Source organism: Sceloporus undulatus, chromosome 1 (assembly GCF_019175285.1).
Source record: "Sceloporus undulatus isolate JIND9_A2432 ecotype Alabama chromosome 1, SceUnd_v1.1, whole genome shotgun sequence".
NCBI lineage: Eukaryota > Metazoa > Chordata > Lepidosauria > Squamata > Phrynosomatidae > Sceloporus > Sceloporus undulatus.
In genome coordinates, this window is record NC_056522.1 from 184,601,898 (window position 1) to 184,624,500 (window position 22,603).

The window sequence follows — 22,603 nt, forward strand, 5'->3', positions numbered from 1 at the left end:
AAACTGTTTCATTTCTGCAATGTGTCAGCATCCTCAGGCCATGTCTCATGTAAATCAAGAATAACCAAATTTAATCCTATATTCCCTCACTGTAGCTTCTTTCCATCTGTGACTGTGTGGTCCAACATTCCCAATTATTTTAACTTTCTATATACTATAGGCAAAGCTTGGGAGTGTTAGAGTTTAGGACTACAGTTTCTCGAATTTCCTGGTGCAGCATATCCAAATTATACCTCTGTCATTTAGTTATGGACTCTCTATGATAAATTGATACTTTCCACAGTTGAACTGTGCATAATATTACCCACCCTCCAAAATTTTGCAACCACAAAACACTCAACTTAGATACCAGATATCATTTCATACCTAGCTGTTGAAACAAACTAAGAATAAAGAATTTTTCATGTCACTCAAGTATTGATTTTACAAACTCATTTTCTACCTCATGGCAATGTTTGGCTTATAAAGACTCCTAGTAAAGTGGAACAATCTAAGAAGCTATTCTTTGAGCAGGCCTTCAGCCCGGTCATAAAAACTACTATAAAACAGTCAGGTTCTGTCTATTGGCTTTCCCCCATTCAACCATGGCCTGCAAGCACTGATTTAAGACAGGCTGCTACTCCTACCTTCAAAGTTTTGTTAAAACACACACAGGCTCACAGTCACACACACCACTTCAGTGTTATAAATCATCTCAACCAGCTATTCTACAAATGTTAAATACAACACTGGATATAAGACAGATCCCCTACAGAATGCATAACAATTGCTAAGTCAACACAAGTGTCCCTGTAAAAAAATATCTTTGTATGCAACCCTCACACTAATGAACAAATCAAGAGCCAGACTCTTGATACAAATCTATGTTCAAGCTAAAAATATTTGGTCTACAACTGTGATGACTGGCGGTTATTCTGCTAATGCAAGTAGTTCAATCCATTCCAGATTTTAGTCTGAACTTGAAAAGATTTATCCTTGGTGCTGAATCCTAGTCCCAAAATAGCTTCAGCAGTCTGGACTATTCCTTAAAGCTTTGAACTAAAACTCAAGGCCTGAAACCTGTTACTACACAGACATGAGAGTTACCAGCCAATAACATGGTTCTACCATTGTGTGGAATATCAGAGGTATAATTGCCACACTTTGAAATGCTTCAGCAACTTACTCCTCGACTGAAAGATGCCTTGAAGACCTCTGTCAAAAATAAACTCACTTTCACTTCATGCTTTCTTCACAAGAGAGCGTGTTATGGTTCTCCAAGCACACTTCAAATATTGCTACCAATCATTACCATAGTAGTTGCTTGTCTTGTCATTTCTGAATGATATTCCAGCAGCTTGAGGCAAAGCACTTTCATTTTGAGAGAGAAAGAGAGCTAGTCCAAGACAGCTCAGAAAGGGCAAAACATATTTACATATTTATTTTGAACCCTTTCTTTCTGCCTTCACAAAAACACATAAGGCAGCAATTAATACTAAGATACATGTTGAAGATTATCGCATTAGCTTCGTTGCCAGGACAGACCCAGGATGTAACTTTCTTAAGGCAGATCTTATTGCATTCACCCATAAGTGGGCAGTGTGCAACCTGTATGCAATCCAGGCTTCTCTGGGCTTGTCCCACATCTTTTCAACAACAGGAAAACCTCATTTTTGAAAAGCTGCAAAAGAAGCCTGGGTTGCATGCAGGCTGCATACTGCCTGGTGATGTGTACTTGCAATAAGATCCACCTTATGAAAGTCACATCCCAAATCTATACTAAAATAATAATAAAAATAATAAATTTTTTATTTATATCCAGGTTTTTGTTTCAACAATCTAAGCGGCGAACAACATTAAAATGATACAATAATATATAAAATCCCCCCCTTAAAAAGAATTAAACAGTTCTAGCGATTAAAATTACAAAGACTAAAATCTAAAAACAATAGAACAATAGTGGACAGAGTCATCACATATATATGTCGGGGGGGGGGGGGGGATCTTTGTGTGGCCAGGTGCTATTCCAGGAAGGCCTGCCAGAAGAGGTCCATCTTGACAGCTTTCTTAAAGCTATCTATGGCCTGTTACAGACTGCCAAAATAAAGCTGCTTCGGGTCTCTTTGGAGGTATGCTATTTAAATGATGCATGGGTCCTAAGAGTGTCCGGAGGTTGTGCCAAAGCCACACTCCATTCCAAAGCCACACTCCATTCCTGTCTGTAACAGGCCTAAGTTGGTAATTTGATGGATCTCATCCAGCAGGCCGTTCCATAAGGTGGGAGCGATCGCGGAAAAAGTCCTCTGGGAAGTTGCAGTCAATCTGGTCTTTAGAGACTGCGACAAATTCCTCTCAGAGGACCTGAGTGTACAGGGCAGATTATACGGGAGAAGGCAATTCCTTAAATAGGTTGGGCCCAGGCCATGAAGGGCTTTAAAGGAGATAACCAACACCTTGTACTGTGCCCAGAAACTAATAGGCAGCCAGTGGAGTGATTTCAATATTGGTATAATATGGTCACTGCTAGTTGTTCCTGTAATCAATCCGGCTGCCATATTCTATACCAGTTGAAGTTTCTGGACTTCTGGACAAGGGTTGCCTCATGTAGAGCACATTGCAAAAATCAAGTCTTGAGGTTACCAGTGAGTGTACTACAGTTTCAAGGTCACCCCGTTCCAGGAAAGGGCACAGCTGGCATATCAGCCGAAGCTGATAGCAGGGGCTCTTGACCGTCGCATTCCCTTGATTTCTCATCTAAAGCAACGAGTCAAGAAGCACCCCCAAACTGAGAACACAGTCCTTTGAGGGGAGCAAGTCTCCCACAATTCTCCAGGTAACATAGCTGTAGGAGTTATTCTGGATAAGGCTGTCCTAAAAGGTAAATTGCCAGAGCATTAGCTTTGTCTATGTCTGTGTTTTCCCACCACTGCCTTTTCCCTAGATGATTTTAGGAAACAAGCTGCAGCTTGTTGTTCCAAATTTAGGGTGACACAGCCCACTGGTAAATCAATGCCTGTGAGCCCAACATGAGGGGTGATCTCCCATATCCCAAAGACCCCTCACAAAGCGTACTCCTTTTATTTCTCTCATCTTTGAAGAGGTAATGACATTCACACCTTGACCTTGTTTCCATCTTTAATTCTGGTTTTCTTTTTACTGGCTAGGTAGCTGAGCAATATTCATTCTATCTTACGTGGCATTTTATTTGTATTCTCACCACTTTCTGTTTCTCTTGTGTCTATTGCTAACATCCTCCTATCACATTTTTTGGTATGAGCTCCCCTGTGTTTTTAAGCTCATTATTCCATCTTGTCTGGCCTTCCACTTCTCTGCTGTCTACCCCTTCTATCTTCTCCACAGTTTTTAGCTAAACAGTTATTAATCTAATTTAAATCTTCCTACTTATTTACATATTTGTTCCATTTATCTCTATATTAGAGAGTCCCAACTTCTCTATTAGGAAGAGACAGTTCCTGCCCCAATGCAGCTGAAACCTTGACTGAATGCTTCAGAGAATGACTTACTTTTGCTTGAGCCATTGCAGAGCCATTCATCTTTGTCTTAAGGCTTTGTCAAATTCATGCTTCAGTTTGGAAATCCAAAAGGTTCAAACTCTTAGAATGTATCTTACTGATCAAACTTTATTTTGTCAGTTTATGCCCAAAAGTCCAAAATGATGCAAGACTTAACAGAGACTGATATATATATATATATATATATATATAGAGAGAGAGAGAGAGAGAGAGAGAGAGAGAGAGAGAGAGAGAGAGAGAGAGAGATTACAAGTGCCAAGAGAGGGCAAAAGTATAAAGGAAATCTCCATAGCCAACATAGATCTGCCCAAATAAACTGTATTTACAAAACAAATACTGCAAAGCAACTAAGAGAAGAGCTAGTTCACCACCTTCCTCAACATGTCTCTATATCTTAAAATTTTTCTTCTTCTACACATCACTCCACCATTACAAATTCTGCAACTATTCTATTTATATGCATCGAACATTACATGAAAATAGCAAATCAATTGCCAATTTGTTGGACACCCAGATGCCATGTTTGGCTAGGCAGATTTTTTTTTTGGGGGGGGGGATAAATTTTATTTACTTATTTACTTTTGGTCTACAACTCCCCAAATCTCCTGGTCAGTATCACCTGGAGCAGGTTGGTTGTTCTGTCATGATGGAAAAAATGTTGTGCAGGCCTGATTGTTACCATCAAACTGAATTTATAGAGGATTATAGCTTATATCTCGGCTCTTCTGATGTTTGTTTTTAGATAGCTGCTTCTTGATGCAATCGCAGCTGATGCGATGAGGTCACAACGGTCAATTAGACTGAGGCCAGAACTACCTGCCATCGCTACAAATTAGAATTCTGCCCCCACCACAATTTTGCAAGTGAACGACTTCAAATCACCAACATCAGGGAGTAAACAAAAATAGTGTACACCAAAGACCAAGATTTTCCCCAGTTTTCCTGAGGTCTTTTTGAATCTTTCTTTGTGCAGCAGGATGCAAATATTACAGAGACAATGCAGAGTGCATTCAAGAGGACGTTAATCATAAACTGAAATGGTGGGCTTTCTTTCTGGTCCACGGCTTTTCAAACGCATCCTACAGCACTGTGACAGACGGAGATACAGCCTATCGAAGAGCTTTATTTGATAATGCCACTACTTGGCAATATCCAATCAGAGATATGAGGAGGTAGAGTTAAAGCTGTCATTACAGGGGATTGTTTGGCTGAGCTCCGGTCTGCTGCTAGATCTGTGAGCAGACTGTTTGCAGATGTTTCCTTGCAGTTTTTGCTTCCTAAATCAGATACTCATTTGAAGCTTACTCTTTTTTGCATGTCTGTCTCACTCTTTCATTCCTTCCTTCATTTGTTAGTTTTAAAAAGGGTGTTTTTAATCATTATTGTTACTGTTTCTGATTTCTACTTTAATCTTGTGCCTGTCTCAACCTCTTTGTCAGTCTCCCCTCACACACACATCTGTCCATCCTCTCCTAGTCTTTACCATATTTTCCCTTTGCTGATATTGAAGGTTAAGTGCTGGACTCATGTAGCTGCCTGGTGACATGGGGCAGGTGATAAAATGTGATACTGAAGGTAAGCAATTCCCTTACTGCCCACATATAAACCTTCAGTCTCATTCTCTCTCTCTACTCCTCCTGCCCACATGCTGGTGGTTCCTGGCTTCATTTCCATCTCCTTTTCTCCCCACATCCTACTACTTCTAAGCCTAGCAGACCTGACCTGATCTCTCCCTCACCAAGCCAACTCATTCTGATGTCTGGGGCAGGGCAACAAATGGTGCCCCATCCCGCAAGCCAAGGTGCATAATACCTACAGTCCACTAAATTAATTTAGCACATTAGCCAGGAAATCCCACAAGCGCCACTCTCTATTGCTGGCAGTACAAATATAATAACAAACAAAATAATTAACTATCTGCTGCCCTTTCATTTCACTGAAAATTTGCTGTGCAAGGCAACAGCTTCATCCTTTCTAACAGTAGAGCTACCGCATTTGCCTCTGGCCAGTGTTGCTCTATCATGATCTTTTGTATCTGGGATGTCAGGGCAGACTCGGTTGCTCTTCTATCTCCCTAGTGTGTCTCGCAAACTAAGCCCAACTCTTAGAGATTCTACAAGCTGTCACCATGTTATATCTGAGGCAGTGCTCAAATTAAAGTGGAGGAGGGGACCTGTCCCCCAATTCTTCTGATGCTTTCTTTAGATATAGTTGTAAAAGGCTCAGAGGAGGTATGATGTGAACTCTACATATGTGCAAGCTTCTCCCACTTCATTTCTCCCTCGCCTGAATCAGCTCACTAGATTCTATTTGGTGATATGCCTGGACGGTCACCTACTCAGGATTACTTGGCTTTCTCAGCTTATAGAACCCATATGGATCCATCACTGATGTCTCTTTAAGATCTCTTTTCAAGGAACTGGCTGCTCTTCCCCCCATACCACCCCTACCCCAACACTTTCACTTTGATCAGAACTGCCCTACTGTTAACCTACTTCATACCACACCCAAAGGCACTGAGCTGCCTTCATTTCCAAGATGCTGGGGGAACTTTCACACTAAGTAGAATGTTGCTAACTGCTCTGAATCATGCCTTATGTTTAGATCTTTTATTTACTGTACATCAAGATTCAAAATTAACCCCCAGCGGCAAGGTAAGTATGTTCCTGAACTGCAGCCATGGCGAATGGAGAACAACAGAGAGGAGGGCTGCAATCTGCCAAACTGAGTTGGGGGTTAATACTGCCAGGGCAGGAAGAATTGTGAGCTGTCCGGAAATAGAGTCCTTGCCAATCACTTCACTTTTTGAAGTTGTAGAAACAGGACATACAACCAATAAAGAAATCCCTGGGGAAAAGCCCTTTTAGAATCACACAGTGGCAGAATGGTAGGTGGCAGGAGGGTAGTATCCAGCCCAGACTTAAACAAGAAACCCATGAACCTTATTTATCACACTATAAATTAGTGAAAAGATTTCTATGGTCAAAAGTAGCCTGATTAGTGAAAAGTCCATTCCATACCTCCCTTTGCCATCTGCCCTGTATATCATTTGACACCTTCTCTGACAAGCTGTCTAAAAATAAGACAGGTAGGCATATGCTTAGTTCTCCTGTTTCATTACAGTTAAGCAGATATGTGTGTGATGTGCAGGAGGAGAAGGTTGGCTCATTTGATGTGATCAGGCAGAATATGGGGCTTCTGGCTTCTAAAAAGCCCAGTCACATACACCTATGTGTACACACAACTTTTCCTTCCATAACTTGAGCACCGATCACTTGCTTTTACCTTTTTCAGTCCCATCTCATTCTAAGGCAAGAAAGCAAGAAACCTGAAACATCTAAGAATCCAGCACACATTTTCCTATCTTCTGCTTCTCTACTCACATGCCACTGTCTATTCCAGTTAGAGAGGCCACTGTGTCCAATGAGAGAAGTCACAGTGCTGTTCTCTACCTTTCCATAAAAGAACAGACTGTGAGCACTTGCTCCTGCATTTCTCTGGTTCACTGACAGAGAGATTGGCAGTTGTGACCTCTGGTTGATGTTGCCTATCTGAAGGAGGGAGACCAGCCATTGTGACCTCTGGCTATGTTGCTTACCTGAAAGAGGGAGTCTGGACATTGTGATCTCTGGATGATGATGCCTACCTGAAGGAGGAGAATGGCTAGTATGACCTTTGGCTTATGCTGCCTACCTGAAGGAAAGAGACTGGCCATTGTGACCTCTGGATGATGCTGCCTACCTGAAGGAGGAGTCTGGTCAGTGTGCCCTCTGGCTGATGCTGCCTACCTGAAGGAGGAGATTGGCCATTGTGACCTCTAGATGATGTTGCCTACCTGAAGGAGATTGGCCATTGTGACCTCTGGATGATGCGGCCTACCTGAAGGAGGAGACTGGCCATTGTGACCTCTGGATGATGCGGCCTACCTGAAGGAGGAGATTAGCCATTATGACTTTTGCCTGATGCTGCTTAACTGAAGGAGGAGACTGGCCATTGTGACCTCTAGCTTATGCTGTCTAACAGAGGGAGAGAGACTTGTCATTGTAACTCCTGGCTCATCCTGCCCACCAGCTAGCTAGCTAGCTAGCTAGATAAATGGGAGCCACTGAAAAGATAGTAACAGCCCTTATTCGGTATGAGAAAGGAACAAGGCCAGAGAAAAGACCCAAGGAAAACTAAAGCTATTAAAGGAAAAAAGAACAATCACCCTGAAAGAGGAGTACAGCTGTCCCTCCCTTTTCGTGGACCTGGAGTCGGCGATCTCGCTTTTTTGGGGTAAGACAAGCATGAAGGGACAAATGGAGGTGCACACCCATGCACGGCCCCACACGCATCATTATTTTCAATGGAGCTCAAATATTTGCGAGTTGCCATTTTCACCGGGGGGGGGGGGTCCAAAACAGATCCCCTGTGAATTGGGAGAGACTACTGTATAACTAAAGTTTTACTTCTTGCCCACTCCTACCCAATATATGTAATATACATGCAGTGGTCCACTAGCTGAACACAGGCTATGACCCATGTACTGTAGTTTCCTGAATGTGTGGCACTTCCATCTTTTTGCAGTATCAGGCAGGCAAGCCACTGCTGGGACACTATATATGGCTGATGGCCTAGGGGTTTTTTCCAGCAGCATGAGTAAAATGTTGGGTTGGCCTGATTGTCAGTAGTCACTATTTGCATATCCTTTTTATTGCATGAGACCAGAACAAAAATTACAAAGAACACTTGACAAGACCAAGTTTTGCCTTGAATTCATCCTGATGATAAATTCAAAACAGTAGGAAAAAAATCAAACAAAAGAGGCATTCATTTCGTACTTGACTTACAGGATGTGCTGGAGTCAATCCATGGAAGTCTTATGTCCATAGACCCCAAGTTAAGAACCCCTGCATTAGAAAAATCTTTCAGAAGCTTAAGTCAGCTACTAAATTACTCCATCATTCTGCAGCTTGTTGTTATTCTTATTTCACATATACACCTAGTCCTGTTTAGTGAAAAGAGTGCCAAATCCTATTACATTCATTGGACTGATGTATCTTCCCCCTCCATTAACATCACATCCAGTAAACATCCCAAATACTACTGAGACACATTTCCATTCTCACATATTTTGTTAAGATAAGCCTATTTAAAAAGACATTGTTCATTTACTTTAGAATAATGACAGTGAGCCTGGCTTTCACCTAGGTTTCATAAGCTTTTCATTAAAAACAAGTTCTCTCTAGTATGCAAGTTTCATTCTTCTTTTAGATTAAAAGAACACAGAGAGGTAAAGATACATACCCTTTATATCCGGATCACATCTTCAAAGCTCTCATTGCAAGAAACTGTTCATTTATCTAAAAAGGGGAGGAAAGTAAAGACAAACATGGTTTGTTGAAGTTTATACTTTAAATTAAATTACAGCCCCATGAATTATATTTCCAGTGCCGTTAAAAACACCATAGTTTGGACATATCCCCATTAATTATATCAAATAATAACCAAAAAGGAAAATATAAATTTTCATGACATTTAGCTCCTGTTTATTGGGAAGAAGAGTTAAATATGCACTTAAATCTCACCTGATGGATGAAAAGGGGCTTGGGAAGAATTGTGCCCCTAAATTGTAATGAATTCTATAATCCAAATTTTGCCTAGTTTTGGAATAAAACACCAACATTTTTATGACTTCTGCAGGTCTGAATGCTACTGTGGTTCAATGAAAAGAGCAGACGGAAATGTATTCATGCATGTAAATTCCTATGGATTTGTTTCATTTCTGAGCTGTTACATCTGCACTTTTTACCTACCCATTATTGCACCCTTCGCCCCACAATTCAATTCCCTTTGTTTCAGTTGTGAAGTTTTTTGCCACTAGTATTCAAAGGATCAGCCCAAGATGTTTTGCTGCCTGTGGTGAGCACTCTCCTTAATCCACATCAAGAAGCTGGCAAAGGGAGGGAGTATTCCATGATCCCTGAGGCAGCAAGCTAGTTTGGAAGTGGGGGAAAGCCAGGCCAAGTATAGGGCAAACACAGCTCTGTCCTCCAGTAGAGGGGAACATCTGGAGAGCCGATGTTGAATGACTGAGAAGCTACCACAACTGTCTCCCAGCATCTACTGTCTGAAACAGTCATTTCACTTTGGTTAACAGTAATGCCAGCTCTGATGACCAATGTAACTTCCAACCCTATTAAAGTTTCACTGTAGTAGAAACATACTACAGAAACATTCTACGGTAGTAGAAAAATACTACAGGGGGAAAAAACCAGACTGAACTAAATAAAATGCTTTGGAACTTTTATCATACCAGCTACTCAATTCAAACGGCAGAGCACATCTCTCAGTCGTCTCAAGTATAGCACTCAAATCTGGGCCACAGTCAAAATAGACCATGCAATGTTGTGGCCACATTCACAAGCTGCGAAGCTGAATAGTATACTGTTTTCAGTGAATGAGTGCCGGGGGGGGGGGGGGGGGGCGACACAGCGATACCAAAACTTTCCTACTATGTGAGAGAAAGAAGGAAATACATCCCCATATTTACTAATCAAGATCTCTCTCTCACACACACACATCTTTCTTCTCACACAGCAATACATGCTTTCAGCACAATGCTGGAAGTCCAATGTGAGCTCAGCATTCTCACTTTGCCAGGAGTAAAGCAGGAAACAGAGAGACTCATAAAGCTTCCAGATGAAGATCTCTTTACCAATTAAAATACAGGGAAGACACTGTACAACACTGTTCATTCCATCTCCTTCACCCACTGAGCACTTTTAATGGAGACATACAGTGTGTAGCTGGAAAACATGAAAGCAGCTTCATCCAGACACAACACACAACAAAATTGCATGAATGAGGCTGAGCAGCTACAGGATTAAAGTCTAGCCATGGAGTACCCTTCCTGTCTTCTGGGGGTCTGAGCACAATGCTGAAGTCAAGTAGGTGACTCTAGGCAATGTCCAATGTTTGGGGGGGAAAGAATAAAAATACAAATGTCCATGGAAAATCAACAAAAAACTCATATCTCTCAAAGCCTGAATTGTTGCTGCTGTGGCTGAATTGTTGTTGCTGTAGTTGGTATTTCGAGGATGAAACTAAGGATGCAATGCTATATATTATAAGGGTGGTTAACACAGCCATTGTCATTTTCTTGCAGCTCTTTGGGGATCTCTGAGGATCCCTCACCTCTGCCACCAACTCTGTTATCGAAATCCAGCAGCATAGTAGCACAAAAAGTAGTATGGGTGTGTGAAAAGCAGGGGCTTTTCTTCAAAAGTATGCTTTTGCCTCAAAACAAGATGCACCCTACCCAACTACCTTGCTTAACAGTAGATTCACATTCCATAGGAGATGCAAATCTACTCAAAGGCAAAGTAAGCAGAAGGTTGTGCCTTGTTTAGAGGCCCAAAGGTGATTTCAAAGGAACAGCAACATTTTTTCACACCCAATTGGAAGGGGGAAGTATAGTGCATCAAACCATGGATTCCAGCTCACCAAGGACCCATGAAACTTGCCCAACCCCGTTATACACACATCCCTAGAGGAAGGCTTCACTGAGCTCAACAGTGACTGACACCTAAGAAAAAATATATAGGATTGCTTCATAACATTTCACGGCTACTTTGTATTGATAGGAGAAAAGAACAGCTTGGTATATTACCATCATCAGTCACTCCCTTTGAAACCATTGCAGATTCATGGCATTTTTATACTCTACTACATGTATACAATCAAACTAGAAGATCATATGTGGCTTGAATGTATATGGACCAGGGACAGGGGGGCTTGAGTAGGATTCAAGTACGATAAATGAAGTGCACCGTCTTTGCGGTTTGGCAGAACAGAGCCTTCTGACTGACCCCTCTTGTCAAGTTTCTGACAGAGCATTACATAACTGATGGATGATAATAGTTCCAATAGGTTAGCTCAGTTTAAGACATTGCAAACAAGTGAAAACAATCACAGATCAAGAGGGAGAGAGGGACTGAGAAATATGAGTGACTCAACTGGGGAAAAATAAGAGTGAAATTACTTTGGTGATCCATCTGGCAAGTTATGTTAGTCAGTGGCCAGATCTTTTAAAAAACAATCATGATCAAATATTACCAAATTAGGTGCCTGACTCTGAAAAGGATTCTGCCCCATTATTTATGCAAGCGTAGACTGTTGGCACATAGAGCCAAATGTACTGTGTGCCTTTTCTATGTGCATTTTCAACACAGACTAAATCCCAAATTGTGAAGATTCTTCCTAATCTAGGTTTTGGCTCGTGGTGCTTTTCTGATGCTCAACAAACCCATGTTTTTACCATTAAAAATAGTTTTCAATATTCTCCCCATCCTTACTTCCTTGTAGTCTCACTGACAAAAAGAAGGGGGCAAGTCATCATAGGTAAGGATATTACTTGTAACCTGTTCCTTCCAAGGTGAGACAATAACAAGATGAGCTGACTTCCACCCCTTTCCCTGTCCACTAAACTATTGAAAAGAAGAAAACTTGAAGAGGAAATCATTTTAGGAGTGAGTTTTGTGTGATGGGGCTGTGAGCTCAGTTTGGCTCCTGGAAACAAACTCATCGAAAGAACACATGCTCAATTTTATTTATTGAAAAACTGTTATATACCCCCTCCTGTAAGCAGTCTGCATATGGCTCCAATTGGTGGATGTTGCAGCTGAAGTATAGGGAGGAAGAGGGGTAGCAGACCTGAAAATCTGGTCTATCTATTCTATACCTACTGATATATAGCCCTAGGGCAATGCTAGAGAGGGTAGATAATCTGCAAATATTATTTCCCAGTCCTGTTTTTCTCAAGATCTACTTTATATTTTACAACCTTTTAGTTATTTACAACTTTACTTTAAAAGAAAATTAGGCCCAGCCTTCAACTGCATTTCAAGGCTGTAAGCACTAGAGACAGCGTTTCATTGCCTCTTCAACCAGGTATTTGGAATTTTTCCAGCTTCGCTATTTGGGAGCAGACACAGCTTCCATAAATATGCTGGTAAGAAGCAGAGAAACCATAAACACGCTGGAATAGGAAAGAAAATTATGACCATCCTCTGTGAACACCCTGTCTTTAAAGTATGGCCACACTCAGTGCAGATAGGTGAAACTATTTTGCCACATCATCCATCAAAGCTGAAATCCATTTACATACTCCTGAATGGTGAGTTTTCATTACCAAAGATCATATTGTGGTTGGACTGTTCTATTAAGGGCTGGGGTTCTTCACAGACAAAATCACACAATGCCTCCCATATAACCAATTATATCCCCCCCCCCCCCCCCGCTCCACAAGCAAGCTCAAAAGATTCATTTTGTTATGTGTACTGTAATAAAAGGAATATTCTTGGAGAGAGTTTTGAACCCAAGGAAACTTTTTGGTATGCAGATTTATTGTTTACACACATCTGCACTAACTGACCACTGTAATGATCTGAAAGATCTGAAAACTTAGGGCAAGGGACATGATTTGCATCTTTCTGGATCCTATTACAGTCTATCCCACACATATGCTTTTTAACCTAAGGCTTTAACATCACTCTGTATTGCATTTGAAAAAGTGGGTGTATGTTCACAAAAGCTTAAGCTAAAATAAAAACTAGTTAATTTTAAAGGTGCTGCCTCGTTCCTTTTCCCTCCTCTACCTCCCTTCTTTCCGTTTATGCTGCAAGAGACTAACATGGCTACGTCTTTGAGAAAAACTACAATGTCACTTCAAAGGCAGCTTCCTTCCAAGGAACTGTTATATTAGACACAAAACTGAAACTCACACATGGGGAGAGAGACACAAATAAATTAGGTATTTTTCTGGTCCATCAGCATCCAGACTTTTGTCCACCAGATGACGCTCCAAAAGCCATCTCTAAATTTCCATTCAGCTCATGCATAATTTGCTTTTTGTTTTTCAGCAGCCAGATTCCATTTAGTCCCCAAGGCCTTCAAAAGATGACAGCCAGCCAATTGTTTTAATATGTGTGAGGAAAGCATACAAATTCATGCCTTCACTAAATAAGTGCCTTCGCAGCGTAGATTGGCTGGCTGAGCCCATTTAGCAAACCTCCTCCAAAAGTGGACATTCAGCACAGAGAGAGAAATACTGCTGGGCATTCATGTGTGCATACATACGGACACATATATAAACACACACGCTTAGGGCTGGAAAATAATTTCACAAGAAACTTGATCAAATTAGCCTTTTCACATCTTTGGACACTTTCTATGAGTTGAAATACACTTCACCTCAAGAATTTGCACTTCTGCAATGTTTATGGAGCATTTTCAGAAAATAAAGTACAGTTGGCCCTTCATATCCACAGGGTTCTGTTCCAGTCCCCAGCCCCATGGATGCCAAAAACCATGGGGCCTCAAGTCCCATTGGTTTTAATGGTGCCATGTTGTGCACACAGCTGTGGCAGGGTGACTGAGTGCATGCACCACCACTGGGGTGAACAGGGCAGGGCCATCTGCGGATGCTCAGATCCATGGATGGCAAGCCCATGGTCAGGGTGGGCCAACTGTACACACAGAGCAATGCACACATTTTGAAATATGAAAAACTAAAAATTCATACAATTGAAAAATATGCATAAGCACACTTTAGCCAATGGGGAACATGAATACATCACATAAACTGCATAAATAAATGCACACATTTGGGAAAATGTGTACAAATTTCCATGCAGAGAAAGAAACAAAACGTTTCACAATGAGATATAGGGTGGGAAGAAAATTCACCTTGGATTTGAATAAACTCAGCAAAATTGAGATTTCCATAGCTGGTGCACCTTGTCCCTTTAGCAGATAGTGGCAGTGATAAGATCTTGTTGGCCAGCTCTTCACTGATTTAAAGCAGCCTCTTTCTCACATTTCTTAAGCACAGAGGCACAAGCCACATGAACATCCATTTCCCTGCTACTCACACATGTGAAGACATGTAAGTAACATTTTGGAAAAAAACTACATTTCTATTTTGCCATGGAACAGTATCTTGTAAACAAAAATGGTTACCAACCTACAAAAATGGTTATTTCACAAACAAAACTGCCTCCCTTCTCGCAGCGCTCTTTAGTACAGGGGAGAGAGGATGTATGGCCCTCCAGATGTTGAGGCAACTCCCAGAAGTCCTAGCCAGCACAGCCAATGCTAGGAGGGGTGTTCCAACTTCCAACATCTGGAGGCCACAAATTGTCCACCCGACTTATAATACAAGCAAATTCAGTTTCAGAAAAACACTTCAATAAATTGGCACATGTGCCTGCAAATACCAAAAATTAATCCAACAGCACAGTAGCTATATATGCAGAAATCTTATTAGTTTCCAGATCTCCCTTTGCAAAGAAGCTTGTAATATCATAACTATCTTGTACTGCAGAGTATTAATAAGAAGATTGTTAAACTGCTTAAGAGCCAAAGGCTAAAAAGTCTAGATGCAAAGACCTGGAAGAGGAAGAACCAAAATTTAGGTGGAAAGCAAGTTTTCTTCCCCCCTTTTTTTCCCCAAGTTCCTTTTTTCTGGAAAAATTGGAAAAAAATGAAAATTGAAATAAATGGGGGGAATGGATTATGGATCCCTCCTTTAGGACAATAAAACATTTACAAGGTATTCATATATTTATTCCCTCAAATTATTTCTAAAAACTATGTAAGAGGTAGACTTTTATTTAAGACAATCTACAATCTAAAAAAAAAAATCTTACAAAATAATCATGCTGCTTCCATAAATAACTTCAGGAAACAGTGTGCCCAGTATCATAATGGCCTACATGTAGTTGTAATTCCCACCAAGAGTAAATGCATTGAACCAACCCAGATGAATGGTAAATCAACATTTCAGTAAAGCCATCTGATTTATTGGGTCCAGTAGAGTAGGGATTAACAATTGGATTTAGGCCAACATCAGCGGGTATCCTATTCAGATACGAAGAAAACAGCATCTATTTTCTCAACAGACAAGAATGCTCCTCAAATATTCAGGAGATCAATTATTTCCAAAACATCCCCAGACAATTAACGTAAATAAAGACAACAATAATTAAAAACCATTTGCCTTGAGGGATAAGAGAGGACACTAATTTCCATTTCCTGTTGCATTCTAACCAATTGTTAATTACTTTCTTATAAAAGATTTTGTGGGCACCAAGTAATGTTTCTTTTTTACTCCTCTTATATAAATTGTCTAGTCCACAGCTCTTCAAGGATACTAACAGTTATTTATGGCCAAAGCAGAAACTCTGCCATTAATGGTGCCATGCATCTGTGTAGTAACAGGAGAGTTTAAAGGTGCAAAGCACAAGATTATCCAACTTTCAGTATTAGAGTCAAATGCTTTCAGGTAGTGAGAATGGTGATCATTAGTTCTTCAGCAACCTGAAAAACTTGTTTGGGGGGGGGGGAGGTTGATTAAAAACCAGTGGTATTTGTTTTTAAACCATTTTAAAAAATCACCTCTACAAAAATCCCTTAAACTAGCATCTAGACAAAATGCAAAGCACATAGAGACCTGGCTCCAAAAGTTTTTTAAAGCACAAGTAGAAGATCCTTTTGAGGGAGCCAGTTTTTTGGGGAGGGTTAGTAGGAATGCATATGTGCATATATGTGCATTGTGACACCAATTCCATCACCACCCAGTCTGCAACCCAAAATCTTTACAGCATTTTTGAAGCAATGGGATAGGCTACAGATACATCTAGTTTGGTGACATTGCCAGGTTTGACCATTTGGATCCAAACAATAATCTTTTAACACCAGATTCATGATCCTCTTATCATACACACAGATTTGCACCCTTCTTTTCTACATAAAAGGAGGGGGAATTATATAATTTACATGAGCAAGTATCATAAATATAATCTGTTTTGTTGTATATATTTTATTATTACCTTGCAGCTGACTCAATACTGAAGCCCTATCAGCCAAATAACATGAACAGTTCCTTCTCATCTCCTGAAGAAAAACTGGTCTGACAAGCCACTATCAGCTCTTGCTCTAGGAACATTATGGGCACATTCAACAATACATTGGCCACGAGTCAAAACTGTCTGTTCTGTCATTTCATGGCAACCTATTCCTTTCTGGATTATGTAGATCTGAATCCTGTTGGTAATCCCGACAAGAATACATCCACTGAATCAATTATTGACCAGTGAGTCACTTATGTAAATCCCATTGATTCAACAGATCTGCTCCAGATGTGATTACGATTGAAATCCGACCTTATTCTCTTTGCATCATTATTATTACTACTTTCAGGTCCTTAAATAAAAAACCATCCACAAAATTTTCAAAAGGCTTTATAAAGACAGACAAGTGGATAGTAAGGTGAAGGAAGAAAACATTAAGCCAGTATCATTCTTTCCCCTCTTTTGGTATGTTTTAAAAATCCAGGAAGTGGATTAAAATTTAAACTTTGTTCAAACAGTCAAAACAATGATTCATTTATAATGCCATGCCAGGATTGCTATGGACTAACGCCAATACGCCATACATACACATGCATACATAGAGAGCAGGGAGGGGAGAGGGAGGAGGGCAGGATTTCCCAGCTGTCCGTTGCCTGATTCTGTAAGCAAATGGATTAGGGACAACCATCAGATTGTCTGCCTATTTGTCTAGCAAACAAATGGATCATGCACTGACTTGGAACACAACTGCAGTCCACTCTGCAAATCCAACTGGCTTGAACTAGAACCTAGAGCCTTTTCTCAAACAAAGCTACCACGTTTCATCCATGGATCAGGAATATTTAACGGTACACGATTCTCTTACAGATACTGTCTTGGGTCTCTCCAGACATCCAACCAAACTAACAGCGTGCAAAAGGATCTTGCAGCCCCATTGAGACTAATTGAAAGATAGTAGTTGGTAGCATGAGCTTTCATAGACTTGATGCATTGGAGGAAGTAGGCTCAGGTCTATTAAAACACCTCTCGAGAGGTATTCTTTCAGGCTTTTAAATAGTTTGTTTTTATTATTTGTGGTTCCCCCCCCTTCATATAGGTTCTCCATGCCTAACCCAGGCTCATTGTATTTATATATCCTACTCAGACTTAAGACCTCAACAACACTATGGTTAGGAACTGACCTGCTAAACTGATGAGAAATGAAAGTAGATAAGCAAGGGTAAGCCAAAGCCTGGGAGAGTATCTTTTTGAACGACAGCTCCCAAAATCCCCTCTTAGCACAGCCACTGGACATATGAGCTGTAGTATTCTGCCAGGTTTAGTCCCAAAAAGTAGCTTTTCATGCTTTTAAGCCTTACGTCTTAAGACACCACTTTCTTGTCTGTGTGTCTGCAAGCTGAAAATGTGGTTTGAATTCAAATCTGTGGTTGTTTCCCAATACAATGACATCTGAACTGAGCTATCATCTAGACATGGAGCAAAATGCACCTACCAAGTATCCATACGGGTTACATTTATACCCCATTCTCTCTGCTTACTATCTTTATATTCCCATTAGTTTTGAATTTATTCTTGGGACACAATCCTGGAACCATTTGTATGCTTTATCTTTATGACCACTAATAAAGTGAATGAAAACATCATGACTAATTGTAGCCATGTGTTTTATATAACAGAGATTCTAGTCAATAACATATGCAAATCCCTGAGGACTACCACAATGAATTCTTTAGGGTACAAGATTCTCAGGAGAATGCAAAACGTGCAGAGCAAGGGAACTTGGCATTTCATTCCCTATGGGAAACAAGTACTTCTGTTCACATTCTTTTCTGTGAATTAATCAGTCTGAAAGATACTGACAGAACCCTAAAGCACCTTGCAAAATTAATTTAGAAGAGACAGGACCTGTAATGGATTGAATTATTCCCTGCCCACCCCAAACCAAAAAAAAAAAAAAAAAAAAAGGGGGGGGGGATTACTTAGGAACATTTTTAAAGCACATGATTTTCATTCATTGGAATAGAGTGCTGTAGAGTAGGCCCTTGATGTCCACTGCTGTTTGGTTCCAGGACCCCTGTGGGTACCAAAATCCATGGATGCCCAAGTGCCATTATTTACAATGGCATAGTAAGATGGTGTTCCCTATATAAAATGGCAAAATCAAGCTTTCCTCTTCTGAATTTATATATTTAAAAATATTTTCAAATCATGGATGCTTGAATTGGTGGATAAAAAAATCCATGGATACAGAGGGCTGACAGTATATCTAAATGTGTGTGCATGCACGTTTTTAAAGTGTAAAGAAAAAATATATTAAAATAATTTTTGCTACATGGTGTTTAGAAACATTATGTGTGGGGTTTAATATCACATAATACAGTATATCATAACCAAGTTCCAACATCTCTCCAAGACATCCCTCCCCCATTACCTATTACATATACATTTGATGAGAACACTGAACATACATTGCAAATGGACTCAATAGCTAGAGAACGCCATTGGAACAGCATCCTTTGGCAGCCATTGCTTAACATATTTTTATTATATTTCCTGACTTCAATTACAACCATAACAAAAACACTCTTGGCTATTGTACATTTTTATTTTCATTAACCAATCCTGGCAATTTAAAACAAACAAACAAACAAACAAACAAACACAGCCTTTGAAGAGTTACACTGTGATTCAGTGGAGAACATGCTGAGAAGATGGAGTTGCCAGCAAGAAGCCATTTGGTGAAAGCCAAACTCCTGCCAATCTGCTATGCATTCGTGAATAGGGAGTGTTACATGTTCATAACATTTTGAAGCCGTGGGGAAGCACTTTTCTGAATTGAAGGGGTATGGTGAGAAATTGAAAAGCTGTGAAAATGTGAAATATATACCATAACATATAAAACCTAAACACATTAACAACCAAGCAAAGAATATTTTTATGGATATAATAATAACTCGGGGATATTTATGCTCTTTTTATTCAAATTATTCAATCAATTAAAATACATTTTGTGTCAGGATACAGAGAAGCAAATGCTGCATCTAACATATGTACCGTTTATACTCGACTATAAGTCGACTTTATGTATGAGTCGAGGGCAGGTATTGGGGGCAAAATTATGGATTTTGATATGACCCTTGGATAAGTCAAGGGTAAAACTTGGGGACATGCAACAAAGGATCTAAACAATGAAGCAAAGGAAAACAATGCAAAGACCCAACAAAATTATGGTCTAGGATCTAGGACATCTCTCTCGTCTTCTTGTGGTACTTTATCTTTAAAGCGAATGTGAACTAGACAGTCCCCCAGATAGAGATTTGTTCTCTGTGGCTGTTGATCTGCATTTCTGCACAAGGAGTTTATCTGCAGACATGAGGAGGCACCAAATGCAAAACATCAGGAAAGGGAGGATGAAACCAAAGTGGCAGGAGAGAGGAGATGCAAAATGGCTGGCTGCCTGCAGGGGTGAGCAAAAGCCAGTGAAGAGCCAGAATGGAATATTCCAAAACATTTCATAGCACTCTGACTAGAAGCATTGCAGGCAACATTTTGTTGCAGATCCAGTGGTGTCACTAGGGTTGGCATTACCCTGTGCAGGAACTCATTGTGTCACCCTCCCCTTAACTTCTTCCAGTACCATTGCATACAAAATCCTTAGTAGTTTTTTGTACTAATGTTACTCATAAATCATAATTCCCATATACTACTGAACGTAATGGCAACTTGTGACATAAACAACTAGCAAAATTAAAATTATGTCTTTAAATTACAATATCATGCACACAGCCTAAACGTATTTATATGTACATAGTTTCATACAGTTAAAGTGAAAGTCTGGTAAGATGAGATGTTTTCAAAGAAAAATTTAAAATATTCTATTTTATTCGTTTAAAATTAAAATTAAAAACCTGAGGCCTCTCCTTTCTCTTCCCACTGATCCTTATCCCTCTCACAGCATCTCCAGAGTTTTAAAGAGATGTAGCAAATACCACAGCCTGTTTCTGCAAAATTTGGAGAGAAGTAGTATAGTGTCACCCTTCCCTTGGGGTGTCACCTGGTGCTGCCCACACTCCCTGTACTCCCCTAGTGACACCCCTGTGCAGATCTCACTTATCTGCTCTGTAACAAGTAGTAAAATTTCCAAAAAGGACAAAAACAAAACAAAACAAAGGAAATAGTTGTCAGTATAAACTTGTCTTAACACATATGGAAGCTGAAAATGTAATATTACACTGCACTTTTGAAATAAACCAAGGTGTCCTTATTGAGAATGTTATTTTTCATATTGGGTAGGATTGATATTTTCACCATCATACTGTGATAATCACAGGGACCTCTTCCGCTTTTAAACCTTCCCATTGAAATATATTTCTGTAAAAGCATCCTTTCACCCACCCATAGGCCATCTGACTCATCTGCAAACCTCAGGGTTTCCAGAATAGGCTGATACCTTCCATCTTGTGTACTGGTTTGGCTTTGTAAGTAACAGCTCTTACAGTCTGAGCAATGGAAACAGAAGGAAAGATTATCTGAATGCCAAATACTGTTAACAAACTTTCGTGAACATTATAACATATTTTTAAGGACATAGCATCTTAGATTTTCTTTGTTCTTTCCCCCCAAAATGCAGTGAACATACTAAGAAACCAAAATGTCCATACTGGAACTTCCTTTTTATATTGGAGACCCTGATATTTTTATTGCTGTACTATGATAATCATAGGGACCGTCTCCTTTTTAGCCTTTCCATTTTTGCCAGGATATCAGCATTCTTTCACCTACCCATAAGCCATCTGACTCATCTAAACACTCTTGTGGGGAAATTATTTTATATTCTGTTGCTGTGGCCATGATAACAAGAAGAAGGAAAATTCAAATGTCACCACTCTGCTTTCAAGACGTTTTAACAGATTTTGGTAGCCATGCAGCTTACTGACACTTTGACATTAATCTCTATCAATGCAAATGCTACAGATCTGTCTACAGTGATACTAACTGGAGAAGACAGCAGTCTACTCATGCTCCAGACCATTTACACTGGGTATCTCTGTTCTCATATTGTGTACTCATACCACACATGTGCAGAAAAATCTCACAGGCTGGGAAAGACACATAAATGACCAGTGTTTCCAGTATTGAACCAGCATAGCTTTTGCTCTATCCTCAAGGAGTAGTTAAAACTGGAAGAAAGCTAGAAGTAGAAAACTGCTAAACAACTGGAACCTGTAACAATATGTTCCAGTGCATAGTGCCTTCTTCCAGCATATTGCAGCCATTCCCCCTCCCTATTCTAAATTTTGCACCAAATCACAGATGTGTACTCTACGTTGCTCAGTCTGGAACAAGCAAAATATCCTCAGGCATAATTCCATGGTGTCTGTCATCACTGGAGAGGTTTCCTTAGTAGCAGCTGGTGGCTTCTAAGGGCCTCAACAAACCAGCATAAAAAGGTGGCCTCGGGGTGGAGTGGGGATGTGGCGTCCATACGATGGCCACCCAGATACTGCCCCATGCTGCCTGCCTGACCCACAGTGGGTGGTATCATGGTGTGTCTTTGGTGCAGCACTTGCATCCATTGTGCCGAAGAAATGGCAAAAAGTCACCACAGCAGCAACTAAGGCACCCTTTCTGTGGCACAATAGCCAGATCGGGGCCGCAGCGTGTGGTTGCTGCAGCCCCAATCTGACAAGGAAAGGGGCTGTCTGTACAGCCTCTAAATCATTGGCAAAGTAAAAACCACATTTTAGTCCAAACTGTAAAGGACCCATCCAAAGTGCTAATCCACCTTTGGGAACAGGGTTAAGCAGTTGCAGTATCTCTTTTAAAATACAGATTAAAACCCAGAGCATATTTACCAACCTAATAAACTCAAAGCCACACCAGCTACAATTTCTTTAAGTCTGAGAATAAACCATGGTCTGATAGAATTAACATTCATAAGACTTGCCCCAACCACTGTTAAGGCCAGAAGAAAGAAGGGTGTTAGGGGGGAAATAGGGGAAGGAGGACTGAGTTGATTAAGATATGGTGAGGCCCTAATCCAGAGTGGCCATAAATACAACTTGCAGGTGCCTTTATGCCCTTTTTGAGTGTGACTTCCAGAATGATTTTTATGTAACTAATATTGCAGCATGATAATATTGCAGAAAATCACTAAATGCATTATAGTCAATGGGGAAAGGAAGTAAACTCAGTGAT

At 40.3% G+C, this 22,603-nt stretch overlaps 1 protein-coding gene across 11 annotated transcripts in view; it reads right to left on the bottom strand.

Moving 5' to 3' along the window:
• Nucleotides 1-22,603, bottom strand: part of PLCB4 (phospholipase C beta 4) — a 226,940-nt gene that overhangs the window by 194,612 nt on the left and 9,725 nt on the right. For all 11 annotated transcript variants that reach the window (XM_042445104.1, XM_042445102.1, XM_042445097.1 and 8 more), the window contains exon 2: nucleotides 8,799-8,854. The gene's annotated coding sequence lies outside the window, so the exon portion shown is untranslated. The remainder of the gene's footprint in view (nucleotides 1-8,798; nucleotides 8,855-22,603) is intronic.